This window comes from Nomascus leucogenys, chromosome 18 (genome assembly GCF_006542625.1).
Source record: "Nomascus leucogenys isolate Asia chromosome 18, Asia_NLE_v1, whole genome shotgun sequence".
Classification (NCBI taxonomy): domain Eukaryota; kingdom Metazoa; phylum Chordata; class Mammalia; order Primates; family Hylobatidae; genus Nomascus; species Nomascus leucogenys.
The window spans coordinates 44,723,481-44,738,230 of NC_044398.1; positions in this window are offsets into that span (position 1 = coordinate 44,723,481).

The window sequence follows — 14,750 nt, forward strand, 5'->3', positions numbered from 1 at the left end:
AAAAAATAAATACATACATAAATAGAGCCTGTACTAACAAGAACACCTTAATACTCTTAATGATGAGAATACTCATGTTCTCCATATTCAAGCCTGAGACAGTTTCTTGGCCATAGTCTCAAGCCATGAATGGGTAACCACAAAAATTGATAGGAGACAAGTAATCAGACATTGAAAGCAATTAGTCAGACAATCTCTCCTCAGTACCCATGCTTATAAAAGTCACCCAATCTGACAGCTATGCATTTCTGAAAGCCAGTCAGCACCGGCCTTCACTCTGACCGTGCTTTGGAAAGTTAGCTTTTGGCTCAGGCCGGTGACCATGCTTTTACCACCAAAAGAAAGCTCTTGCTTTCAAAAGCTGGCCAATTCCTGAATCCCATGTTTCCTAAAGCTCTGTATCGTCTTATACTTTGGCTGTGATTTACAAGTACAGAGTTCTTTGGTTAGTGAAGGCCACAGATACACTATCAATTCCTTCCTGCCTGCCACTCTGGTCACAAGAGGGAGATTCTTTTCCCCATCTTTGAATCTGGACTGGCCTGGGACTTGCTTTAGCCTAGTACAAGAGGGAGATTCTTTTCCCCATTTTTGAATCTGGGCTGGCCTAGGACTTGCTTTAGCCTAGTACAACATGGAGAAGTTCCAGGCCTACCCTTTAGGAAGTGTGGCAGCTTGAAGCTAACCATCATGCAAAAAGTTGGACCAGTTCGAGGCTATGTCATGAAGAAACCCAAGCAGCCCATGGCGAAGCCCCTGGTATCAAGCATGCCTGTGGAGCTCCCTTAGCTCCTCCAGCCCAGCCCCTCCACTGCTGAATGTACCAGTGACCTGAGTGAGACACCAGCCACAGCCAACTGAGGCAGAATTCCCAGTACACACAGAAAAGTAATATATCAGTCATTGTTTTAAGTCATCATTTTAGGTATTTCAGAGTGAAACAGAGAGTAAGCAACAAATCAAAGCTTTTTGTTTAAGAAATTGAATGGTTAGTCTCTTGCACAACAAGAGTTATGCCACCTAAGTGGCTCTTAGAAGTTTGCCAGTATTTGCAATGACAGTTGTTTAATCTGATTTCTAAAAAGGACTTACCCAGGCTGAGCATGGTGGCTCATGCCTGTAATCTCAGCACTTTGGGAGGCTGAGGCAGGTGGATCAACTTGAGGTCAGGAGTTCGAGACCAGCCTGGCCAACATGGTGAAACCCCGTCTCTACTAAAAGTACAAAAATTAGCTGGCCGGGCACGGTGGCTCACATCTGTAATCCCAGCACTTTGGGAGTCCGAGGCAGGTGGATCATGAGGTCAGGATTTCAAGACCTACCTGGCCAACATAGTGAAACCCTGTCTCTATTAAAAAAATACAAAAAATTAGCTGGGTGTGGTGGCAGGTGCCTGTAATCCCAGCTACTCTGGAGGCTGAGGCAGGAGAATCACTTGAACCTGGGAGGCAGAGGTTGCAGTGAGCCGAGGTCACGCCATTGAACTCCAGCCCAGGTGACAGTGCGAGACTCTGTCTCAAAAAAAAAAAAAAAAAAATTAACTGGGCATGGTGGTGGATGCCTGTAATCCCAGCTACTCAGGTGGCCGAGTCAGGAGAATTGCTTGAACCCAGGAGGTGGAGGTTGAAGTGAGCCGAGACTGCACCATTGCACTCCAGCCTGGGGGACAAGAGCAAAACTCCATCTCAAAAAATAAATAAAATAAAAAATAGAAAGGACTTACCCAAATATAACAATCTGTCCCCATGAAAGAGAGGTAGTGTTGGCTAAATTGGACTGTCTTATACTGCAAGTTGTCACCCAAAACTATATCCAGATCTTGAAACTTATATAACAAAGAAGAAACCCTAATAACAGGAAAAACTTGTCCATTTTTTTAAATGAAGACTTTATACAAGATATTTAACAGGCCACCAAATCTTGCCTCATCCATAAAGTTTACAGATGGCTTCAGACACTCATAGAACACTTAGATATTTACAAGTGAGTTCATTCAGCTACTTGAAAGCATTAATCCTCTTTAAATAGTTCATATAAATTGAATTTTGATTATACTTTCCCTTGTGAAATAACTAATATTTTGATTCAAAAGCTTTTTTGTTTTTTTGTTTTGTTTTTTGAGATGGAGTCTCACTCTGTCACCAGGCTGGAGTACAGTGGCACAATCTCGGCTCACTGCAACCTCTGCCTCCCCAGTTCAAGCGATTCTCCTGCCTCAGCCTCCCAAGTAGCTGGGATTACAGGCATGCACCACCACACCCAGCTAATTTTTGTATTTTTAGTAGAGACCGGATATCACCATGTTGGCCAGGATAGTCTCGATCTCCTGACCTCATGATCCACCCACCTCAGCCTCTCAGAGAGCTGGGATTACAGATGTGAGCCACCATGCCTGGCATTTTTTTTTTTTTTTTGAAATGGAGTCTTGCTCTGTTGCCCAGGCTGGAGTACAGTGGTGCTATCTTGGCTCTCTGCAACCTCTGCCTCCCAGGTTCAAGCAATTCTCCTGCCTCAGCCTCCTGAGTAGCTGGGATTACAAGCATGCACAACTATGCCCAGCTAATTTTCATATTTTTTTAGTAGAGACGGGGTTTTGCCATGTTTGTCAGGCTGGTTTTGAACTCCTGACCTTGTGATCTGCCCACCTCGGCCTCCCAAAGTGCTGGGATTACAGGAGTGAGCCACAAGCCTGGCCCAAGAGTTTTTTAAATTTTGTTTCCAACCTTGAGAATCCATTTCCCAGTGAAACACTTAAACTATATGGTATTCTCATTAAAAACAAGTTCCATCACCTACATTGTCCTAAAAGCTCTGAGACGATAAAACAAGTGAATTGCTTCAGATTCAAAACTTTTGGACAGGCGCGGTAGCTCAGGCCAGGCGCGATGGCCCATGCCTGTAACCCCAGCACTTTGGGAGGTCGAGGTGGGTAGATCATTTAAGGTCAGGCTTTCAAGACCAGCTTGGCCAATATGGTGAAACCCCATATTTACTAAAAATACAAAAATTAGTCAGGCGTGATGGTGGACACCTATAATCCCAGCTACTTGAGAGGCTGAGGCAGGAGAATCACGTTGAACCTGGGAGGCAGAGGTTGCAATAAGCCGAGGTCATGCCGCTGCACTTCCGCCTGGGGTGACACAGCAAGACTGTCTAAAAAAAAAAAAAAAAAAAACTTTCTCTGTGTTCTAAGAATATAAATGTTGGACATAGTGTGGGAAGGCTTGTGCAGCTACAGGAGGAAATGAGAACAAGACTTGGAAGTAAGAGTTTCTTACATTCACAGGTCCCAGACAGGGGTCACTGTGTGCCACACAGGGCTGTGGAGCACCAGTGTCTGTCAGGAGGCAGAAGCAAGATCCAGGGGAAAGCCTAGGCTACAGCCTTTATTGGGTTTCTGAGGGAAGAGCAAGGCAGGGCAGGGTGAACAGTTTAGGATAGGCTAGTCTGAATAACGCCAGCGGGCTCTAGGTGTGGTCTCTAGTCATCTGGCACCTGACCCTGGGATGATCTAGGGCAGGAGAAAACTGGCTTGGAGAATTAAAGAGATGATTGAGCCTGCAATTGTAGGTTTGCAAATCAAAGACCTGCTCCAGGCTGAGCCCTTTGCTGTCTGTAGGAACTGGCTAATCCTGGGAGGAGCAGTCTCTCCCAAGCCAGCAAGATGTCAAAACATCGTAGACAGAAAAACTTTTAAAACATAATTAATACACAATGCTTTTAAAAAAAACCTTCATATTTCTTAGCCTATAGTTCTACAGCTATCCCTAAGGATGACGACAATGTGATCTAAACCTTAAAATACCTGTAAACTCATCATATGAAATTGTTACTGAATAGGCTGGGTACTATGGCTGACATCTGTAATCCCAGCACTTTCGGAGGCTGAGGCGGGCAGATCACCTGAGGCCAGGAGTTGCAGACCAGCCTGGCCAACATAGTGAAACCCCATCTCTACTAAAAATACAAAAATTAGCCAGATGTGGTGGCACACACATGTAATCCCAGCTACTTGGGAGGCTGAGGGAAGAGAATTGCTTGAACCCAGGAGGTGGAGGTTGCAGTGAGCTGAGATCGCACCACGGCAGTTCAGCCAGGGCAACAGAGTGAGACTCCATCTCAAAAAAAAAAAAAATGTTACTGAACAACCTGGAACTTGGCTTGAATTTTCCCCTCACAGATTCTAAATCGAGATTACCAGATATTTCATGTCAGATACACAGTCATATGCCCAACAGGTAAACACTGCGTTTCCAAAGAGAAAGTCACCAGAAACATCTGTACATATTACATAATCAGAAGACTAAGTACATACAGAGACATAAATGAATGTCAGCCTTCAAATCACATGGAAGATTGTTGTAACCGAGCGAGTTGTAGAGAAACGCCACACTCTGAGACTAATTCAGGAGTCCTTTATTGCCAGCGACCGAGAGACAGCTAGCACTCAAAACTCTCTCGGCCCCGAAGAAGGGTCTAGATTTCTTTTTATACCTTGGTCTAAATAGGGGAGGGGGAGTTTAGCTGAAGCAATTTTTACAGAAGCAGAGTAGGCAAAAAGTTTAAAAATTAATGGTTACAGAGATAGTTGCAGAAACATAAACAGTTCCAGATGCAGGGGCTTAAACTATCACAAAGAGATAATGCAGGGGCTTTGGGTACCATCCAACAAGCACGTCCCCAGGAGCTGCTGGTACAGCTTGCCTCAATATCTTATCAGCAAATGCATTCCTGCATGTGCTTGGAGTCAGCTTGCATTCATTACGCCTTTAAGGGAGGGGAGCTGTAAGTGAAGGAACTAAAATGGAGTCTGTCTGGCTCTCTCAGCTAAGAGAAACAATCAGGTTAAAACAATGTAGGGTATCACAAGATGACCATTTCCTATATTTACATCCTTAATCATGAATAAATATGTTACAAGAATAAAACCATGGCTAAAAATTACCAGACTGTGTGGTCCATTATTTATTTCTTACTTTGGAACAAATAATAAAACAAGCTAAATTGTAAAGGCCCTTCAGATGAAAATAAATTCGCTGGCTAAAATAATCCTAAAAAAATGAAATTGAGGACCGTACTGAGGTGAGGGTCAGATGACTCTAGTCATGGACATTTTAGAATGGTTTTACTACGTAAGGGTAGAGGACTCCTGACTGACATGTTACCCACAGGGCCCAGGGGACACCGAAGTGATAAGGAGTGCACAAGTGTGGTGACTGTCTTCTATTGGTCACAATTCATAGTGACATGAGATGCGTTGTGGAACGGACTCCCAAATGCCAGTGGGGATGACAAAATTCTATTAGGCAGCACTAACAGTCAAAAGGAAAGTGGGTAGAAATACTATAAAGGACAGCAAGGCCAGAGTGGTAACTATGGGGACAGGCAGTAGCCAGTGAGGACATTACTTATGTGATTGAAAAAGATCAACAATGCTTCACTTGGGTGAAGAGCAATATATACATATAGTTGACTATGTTAACTCTCCTTTTCTCCATCACAAATTATCCCTCAAGGACCTTATCATGCAATTTTGCAGAGCATCAGGATCCAACTACTAATGACATTACATCAATCTGACCTGAGATACAGCAAGTGGCAAGTACTCTAGATGCTGCAGACAGAAACAGGAGCAGCAGAGGGTGGGGAATAGATGCTAAATATAGTCTGGGGCTTAGCACATCAGTGAATCAGTGAAGCTTTCAGAGATACAGGGTTCTGGGACCTGCCGAGACATCCATCCAAGGCAAAGGACAAGTCACTGCACCTGCACTGTCTACTACTAAGAAAGAGGCAGGGCGATCGACAGGCCGCTTTGGACTTTGGAAACAGTGTGTGCCACTCTTGGCAATACTGTCTCAGCCCATTTACTGCCTGCTATGAGGCAAAGAGGACTCTTTCAGAAAGGAACAGGTTGTGCTGCAAGCCATCCTACCACTTGGGCCATAAATCCAGTTGTTTTGTTAGGTAAGAACGATGTCTGGAATCTCTGGAAACCACAATAGGGACAGTCACAGTGCAAACTCCTAGGTTTCTATGGCTAGTTCTTTCCTCGAATGGAAAAATCTCCTCCACTTGAAGGGCAGCTCTGGGAGTACTACTGGCACTCTTAGTGTCTGACCAAGACAAGAAGTGACTCTGCAATGACACTGCCATCATGCACTGGGTATTGTCAGAGGCACCCAGCCTTATTATAGAGCTTGTAGATGAAGGAGTAATTTATTGTATGATGGAAACGGTACATTCTGAAGGACATTACATTAAGTAAAAGACAAATACCACATGATAATTACTTACACGCAGAATCTAAAAGGTTGAACTCATAAAGTAGAGAATAGAACAGTAGTCACCAGGGGCTGCAGTAGGGGTTGGAGGTGGTTAGGGAGATGTTGGTCAAAGGATACAAAATTTCAGTTAGTTTGGAAGAATAAGTTCAAGAGATTGACTGTGGCTGGGCGCGGTGGCTCATGCCTGTACTCCCAGCACTTTGGGAGGCCGAGACGGGTGGATTGCTTGAGGTCAGGAGTTCAAGACCACCCTGACCAACATGGTGAAACCCTGTCTCTACTAAAAATACAAAAATTAGCTGGGGAGGCTGAGGCAGGAGAATTGCTTGAACCTGGGAGGCAGAGGTTGTAGTGAGCCAAGATTGCGCCACTGCACTCCAGCCTGGGCAACAAAGTAAGACTTCATCTAAAAAAAAAATAAAAAAGAGAGAGATTGATTGTAAAACATAATAACTACAATTAATAATATATTGTCTTCTCGACAAATGCTAAGAGAGTAGATTTTAAATGTTCTCACCAGAAAATAATATCTATGTGAAGCAATGCATGTTAGTTTGATTTTGCCATTCTATAATGTGTGTGGGTGTAAACGCACATATATAAACATATATACACACATATATGTAAATGTATATGTATACATATATATACACATACACACACACACACACACACCTATGTTTCAAAACATCATTTTGTACACTATAAATATATACAATTTTGGCCAGGTATGGTGGCTCATACCTGTAATCTCAGCACTTTAGGAGACTGATGTGGGTGGATCACTTGAGGTCAGGAGTCTGAGACCAGCCTGGCCAACATGGTGAAACCCTGTCTCTACAACAAATAAAACTAGCTGGGCGTGGTGGCACGTGCCATCACATTAGGGATTAGTAACTTAGCCAGGGTTTGAAGAAGTCATTCCAATCTTCTATTATGAAAGCATCTTTTGGATGATGGAGATGGTATTTAGAGACGGAGTCTCTGGGAGGCAAGGTGGAGCCCTCACAAATGGGATTAGTGCTTTTATAACAGAAGCTCCAGAGAGCTCCCTTGCCCCTTCTATCATGTGAAGTCACAGCAAGAAGGCCACCTATGAAGGCAGTGGGCTCTCAGCAGACACCTGATCTACCAACACCTTGCTCTTGGACTTCCCAGCCTCCAGAACTGTGGGAAATAAATTGTTGTTTAAGCCACCCAGTCTGTGGTAATTTGCTACAGCAGCCTGAGATGACTAAGATGCTCATCAGCTGGAGATGATACTCTGCAGGGTCTGTGTGTGCTCCTTCAGAATGCAGTATATACATTTAATCTCTGCAACCTTGAACTCCTTGAGCTCAAGAGATCTTCCCACCTCAGCCTCCCAAGTATGTGGGACTACAGGGACACACCACAGCACCTGGCTAATTTGTAAAAAATTTTTTTGTAGAGATGGGGTCTTGCTGGAAAGGCCCAGGCTAACCTTTCTAGATTTGGCTCACCATTTTCTAGCATATCAACTGGTCTGGGTTGCTTGCTTGGTATGATAACCTAGAACTTCATTCCTGAGAGGCAGAGGGCTGGTATCATATTGAGTGTCAGTGACTGTATATTTTGCTGTCAGGCTGAGCATTTGGCAGTGGCAGTAGCTTTCTTTGTTTCTGGAAATTTGTTACAGACATATGGGAGCTCACAGCAACCTCTTTAGGGCAAAAAGATTGTCTGATGAATTAAAAGTAAATGGATCTAGCCGGGCACGGTGGCTCATGCCTGTAATCCCATCACTTTGGGAGGCCGAGGTGGGCAGATCACAAGGTCAGGAGATCAAGACCATCCTGGCTAACATGGCAAAACCCCGTCTCTACTAAAAATACAAAAAATTAGCTGGGCTTGGTGGTGGGTGCTTGTAGTTCCAGCTACTTCAGAGGCTGAGGCAGGAGAATGGCGTGAACCTGGGAGGTGGAGCTTGCAGTGAGCCAAGATCGCACCACTGCACTCCAGCCTGGGTGATAGAGCAAGACTCTGTCTCAAAAAAAAAAAAAAAGTAAATGAATCCAATGTTACTAGCAGCATTATTGATTATAGTCAAAAACTGAGACCAATCCAAACATTCATCAGTTGTTGAGTGGATAAAGAAAATGTGGCATGTTCATACAACAGAATATCATTCAGCAATAACATGTAATGAAGTACTGACACATGCTACAACATGGATAAATGCTGAGGACATTAAGCTAGTGAGGAAGCCAGACATAAAAGCTCACATATTGTATGATTCATTTATATGAAATATCCAGAGTAGGCAAATCCATAGAGACAGAAAGTATAATAGATTAGTGGTTGTCAGGGTCTGGAGGCAGAGGAAATGAAGAGTGACTGTTAATAGGTAGGGGTTTCTTTTTTGGGTGGTGAAAATGTTCTGGAATTAGATAATGGTCCGGTTGCACAACTCTGTAAATACCTTAAAAGCCACTGAATATCACACTTTAAATAGGTGGGCAAGATAGCCACATGTATGTCATACTTAGGGTCCTCAACTCTGCCCAGTTTGCCAAAATTTCCCCAGTTTTAGCACTGAAAGTCCTGAGTCTTGGGAAAACTTTTAGTCCCAGTAAAAATGGGACAGTCATCCTAGGCTGGGACTTAGAAGACAATTCTAGAAAATCTACTTCTTGGGATGAGTTTTGTGGCCCTAATTGGAAATTTTAGAACAGAAAAATATAAAATATAAAATTCACTAGACAAATTTAATAGTATAATAAAAATGGCAAAGCAAAGAGTGAGTAAATTTGAAGCACAATCAACAGAAAATGCCCAATGTAAAGAAGAGATAGAAATAAACAATTAAAAAAATAGAACATTTAACTCTGGAACCAACCAAAAGGTCTAATTTATATGGAATTAGAGTTCTAGGAAAGGAAAGAAAGAATTGTACAAAAATAATATTTAATCCCAAACAAGATGAATGAATATGAAGAAACCCAAGACTAAAAATATGAGAGTTATACTGAAAAAAAAGGGAAAACATTTAAATCATAGGTAGAAGACAGTGGAAAAACATATTTTTAGGTCTAAAAGAATGAAAGGTCAATCTAGAATTATATAGCCAATAAAATTACCTCTAAAGAATGAAGGCTAAAAACAGACAATTCAGATAAAGGAAAACAGAAAATTTGTAGCCAACAGAACTTTGCTATATGAAACGCGAAAGAAAGTTCTTATAGATGAAAAGAAATGATATTAGAAAGAGACTCAGATTTTAAAGAACTAATAAAGAGCATCAAAAACAGTACATGTTTGGGTAAATATAAAAGGTTTTTTTTCTTCTTGATTTCTTTAAGACGTATATGACTTTAAAGCAAAGAATATAATATTATCTTTGGTTACTCCACACATTTTGATAGGTTGCATTTTCACTTAATTCAATATAGTTTTGAATTTCTCATAAGACATTTAATCCATATATTATTTAGAAGTCTGCTTTTTTTATTTTTATTATTTTTTACTTCATGAATTTTTTTTCTTTTCTTGAAATGGAGTTTTGCTCTTCTTGCCCAGGCTGGAGTGCAATGGCAGGCTCTCAGCTCACTGCAACCTCTGCCTCCTGGGTTCAAGCGATTCTCCTGCCTCAGTCTCCTGAGTAGCTGGAATTACAGGTGCCTGCCACCATGCCTGGATAATTTTTTGTATTTTTAGTAGAGGTGGGGATTCACCATGTTGGCCAGGCTGGTCTCGAACTCCAGACTTCAGGTGACCCACCTGCCTCAGCCTCCCAAAGTGCTGGGATTACAGGCATGAGCCACTGTGCCTGGCAGAAATTTTAATTTCAGTTGCATATATGAACTTAGTTATTGTAAGATAGATGTAAGAGAATGTAAAGTATATTTCTTTTATACACCTTTTTATTGTGGTAAGAACATTTAACATGAACTATACCCTGTTAACATTTTTTTCTTTTTTTGAGATGAAGTCTTGCTCGGTCGCCTAGGCTGAAGTGCAGTGGTGCAATCTTGGCTCACTGCAACCTCTGCCTCCCGGGTTCAAGTGATTCTCCTGCCTCAGCCTCCTGAGTAGCTGAGATTACAGTCAAGCACCACCATGCCTGGCTAATTTTTGTATTTTTAGTAGAGACGGGTTTCACCATGTTCGTCAGGCTGGTTTCAAATTCCTGACCTCATGATCCGCCCACCTCGGATTACAGGTGTGATTAAAGTGCTAGGATTACAGGTGTGAGCCACCACGCCCAGCCAACAAATTTTTAAGTGTACAATACAGTATTGTTAACTGTAGACACAATGTTGCATAGGAGAGCTCTAGGATTTAATCGTCTTGCATACATGGTACCTGCCTCATAGAATCTCCTCATTTCTTCGTATCCCCAAACCCTGACAAAACAAAACAAAACATTCTTCTCTTTGATTCCATGAATTTGACTATTTTAGATACAGTAAGTCCTCAATGTCATTGATAGGTTCTTGGAACTGTGACTTTAAGTGAACCGAGGTACGGAAGGTTCTTGAATAGTTGTTCCCCTACAATGTTGATGGGAAAAAAAAAACCCAAAACTGGCTTTGTTATATGTCCTTTAACTTAATGTTACATTTTCCAAGTACCTATCAATGATGCTAAGGGAAGACTTCCTGTACCTCAAGATAACTGAAATCATGCCATATTTGCCCTTCTGTAACTGGCTTATTTCACTTAGTGTAATGTCCTTACAATTCATCCATGTTGTTGCATATGGCAGAATACCTTTCTTTAAGGCTCAACAGCATTCCATTTTATGTATATACCATATTTAAAATATTTATCTGTCAATGGCCATTTAGGCTGATTCTACATGTTGGCTATTGTGAATAATGCTGCAATGAACAAGGGAGTGCAAGTATCTCTTTGAGATCTTAATTTCAATTTTTTGGATACATACCCAGAAGTGGAACTGCTGAATCATATAGTAGTTCTATTTTAAATTGTTTTAGTAACCTCCATACTGTTTTCCATAGTAGCTGCACCATTTTACAGTCCCATCAACAGTGAAAAATGGTTCCAGTTTCTCCACATCCTTGCCAAAACATGCTATCATTTTTTTTAATCTTAGAAATCCTAACAGGTGTGAGACAATATCTAATTATGGTTTCAATTTGTATTTCTCTGATGATTAGTGATACCAGAAGTGTCTTACTTAATCAGCAAATACTTTAGGATTTCCTATCTTTCTGCTATTGATTTTTAGTTTAATTCCATTATGTTGTGAAACCATATTTGGATGTTTATCCTTTTAAGTTTGTTGCATATTTTATGGCCCAGAATGTGATCTATCCTGGTGAATATGCCATGTGAGCTTAAGAAGAATGTGTATTTTGCTGTCGTTACATGAAACATCTTGTAAATGTAAATTAGTTAGTTCAACAATACTCTTACAAGTTTTTCTGTCCGCTGGCTCAATTACTGATGAAAGTGCACTGAAGTCTCCAATTATAATACTGAATTTGTCTTTCTCTTTGCAGCTCTTAACAGTTTTTGCCTCATGTATTTTGACACTCTCTTGTTAGGTGCATACACATTCAAAATTGTTATGTCTTCTTGGACCGTTGAACCCTTTATCATTGTGTAATGCCCCTCCTTTATCCCTGATAATTTTCCTTGTTCTGAAGTCTATTCTGACTGAAATTAATATACCTACTCCAGCATTCTTATGATTAATATTGGCATGATATATCTTGCTCCATCTCTTTACTTTTAATTTATCTCTCTTCATATATAATGTGGGCCTCTTATAGTTGTTTTATGATCCACTCTGATAGTTCCTTAAATTGCTGTATTTAGACCATTTACATTTAAAGTGATTATTGATATAATTGGATTAATATATACTATGTTTCTTTCTTAACTTTTTATTTTAGGTTCAGAGGTACATGTACAGGTTTGTTACATAAGTAAATTTCATGTTGCAGGGGTTTGCTGTACAGATTATTTTCTCACCCAGGTAATAAGCACAGTACTTTACAGGTAGTTTTTCTTTCTTTTTTTTTTTGAGATGGAGTCTCACTCTGTCACTCCAGGCTGGAGTGCAGTGGCACAATCTCCACTCACTGCAACTTCCGCCTCCCAGGTTCAAGTGATTCTTGGGCCTCAGCCTCCCGAGTAGATGGGATTACAGGCACATGCCACCATGCCAGGCTAAGTTTTGTATTTTTAGTACAGATGGGGTTTCACCATGTTGGCCAGGCTGGTCTCCAACTGCTGACTTTAAGTGATTTGCCTGCCTCAGCCTCCCAAAGTGCTGGGATTACAGATGTGAGCCATCGCGCCCAGCAATGGGTAGTTTTTATACCCTCATCCTCATCACATCCTCCACCCTCAAGTAGGCCCTGGTGCCTATACTTCCCTTTTGTGTCCCTATGTACTCAATGTTTAGCTCCCACATATAAGAGCATGTGGTATTTGCTTTTCTGTTTCTGCATTAGTTTGCTTAGGATAATGGCCTCCAGTTCCATCCATGTTGCTACAAAGGATATGATCTTATTCTTCTTTGTGGTTGTGTAGTATTCCACAGTGTATACTGCCACATTTTCTTTATCGAGTCTACCATAAATGGGAGTTTGATTCCACATCTTTGCTATTGTGAATAGTGCTGCAGTGAACATATGCATGCACATTTTTTTTAAGTTTTAAAAAATTTCTTTAATTTTTGTGGGTACATAGTAGGTGTATATATTTATGGTGTACATGAGATGTTTTGATACACACATGCAATGTGAAATAACAACATCAGGGGAAATGAGGTATCCATCCCCTCAAGCATTTATCTGTTGAGTTGCAAACAATCCAGTTACACTCTTAAGTTATTTTAAAATGTAAAATTTCTTATTGACTGCAGTCACCCAATTGTACTATCAAATAGTAGGGCTTATTCATTCTTTTTTTTTTTTTTTTTTTTTGAGACAGAGTCTTACTCTGTTGCCCAGGCTGGAGTGCAGTGGCCTGATCTCCGCTCACTGCAACCCCTGCCTCCCAGGTTCAAGCGATTCTTCTGCCTCAGCCTCCTGAGTAGCTGGGACTATAGGCGCGTGCCACCACGCCCCCGCGAGTTTTTGTATTTTTAGTAGAGACAGGGTTTCGCTATATTGGCCAGGCTGGTGTCAAACTCCTGACCTCGTGATCCGCCCACCTCGGCCTCCCAAAGTGCTGGGATTACAGGCATGCGCCACCGGGCCCGGCCTCATTCTATTTTTGAGCCCATTAACTATCCCCACCTCCCTCACCCCCAAGTCCCTCCCACTACCCTTCCAAGCCTCTGGTAAGCATCCTTCTACTCTCTATCTCCATGAGATCAATTGTTTTGACTTTTAGAGCCCACAAATAGGTTAGAACATGTGATATTTGTCTTTCTGTGCATGGCTCATTTCACTTAACATAATGATCTCCAGTTCCATCCATGTTGTTGCAAACGACTGGGCCTCATTTTTTTAATGGCTAAATAGTGCTTCACTGGGTATATATGCACCACACTTTCTTTATCCATTCATCTGTTGAGGGACACTTACGATGTTTCCAAATCTTACCCACTGTGAACAGTGCTGCAACAAACACAGGGGTGCAGATATCTCTTTGACATACTAATTTCCTTTCTTTTGAGTATATATCCAGAAGTGCAATTGCTGGATCATGTGGTACGTCCATTTTTAGTTTTTTGAGGAACATCCAGACTGTTCTCCATAGTGGTACTAATTTACATTCCCACCAAGAGTGTATGAGAGTTCTCTTCTCCACATCGTTACCGGCATCTGTTATTGCCTGACTTTTAGATATAAGCCATTTTAACTGGGGTGAGATATCTCATTGTAGCTTTGATTTTCATTTATTTCATGATCAATGATGTTGAGCACCTTTTCATAAGCCTGTTTGCCATTTCTATGTCTTCTTTTGATAAATGTCTATTCAACTCGTTTGCCCATTTTTAATTGGATTATTAGAATTTTTTTTTCTTATAGAGTTGAGCTCCATATATTTTCTGGTTATTAATTATTTTTTTTAGACAAAGTCTTGCTCTGTGGCCCAGGCTAGAGTGCAGTGCTTGATCTCAGCTCCCTGCAACCTCCACCTCCTAGGTTCAAGCAATTCTCCTGCCTCAGCTTCCTGAGTAGCTGGGACTACAGGCATCCACCACCATGCCAGGCTAGTTTTTGTATTTTTAGTAGAGGCGGGGTTTCACCATATCAGCCAGGCTTGTCTCGAACTCCTGACCTTGTGATCCACCTGCCTTGGCCTCCCAAAGTGCTAGGATTACAGGCATGAGCCACCGCTCTGCGCCTGTTTTCTGGTTATTAATCCTTTGTCAGAGGGGTAGTTTGCAAATATTGTCTACAATTCTGTGGGTTGTCTTTTCACTTTGTTGATTGTATTTTTTGCTATGCAGAAGCTTTTAAACTTAATGTGGTCCCATTTGTCCATGTTTGGTTTGGTTGCCTGTGCTTGTGGGGT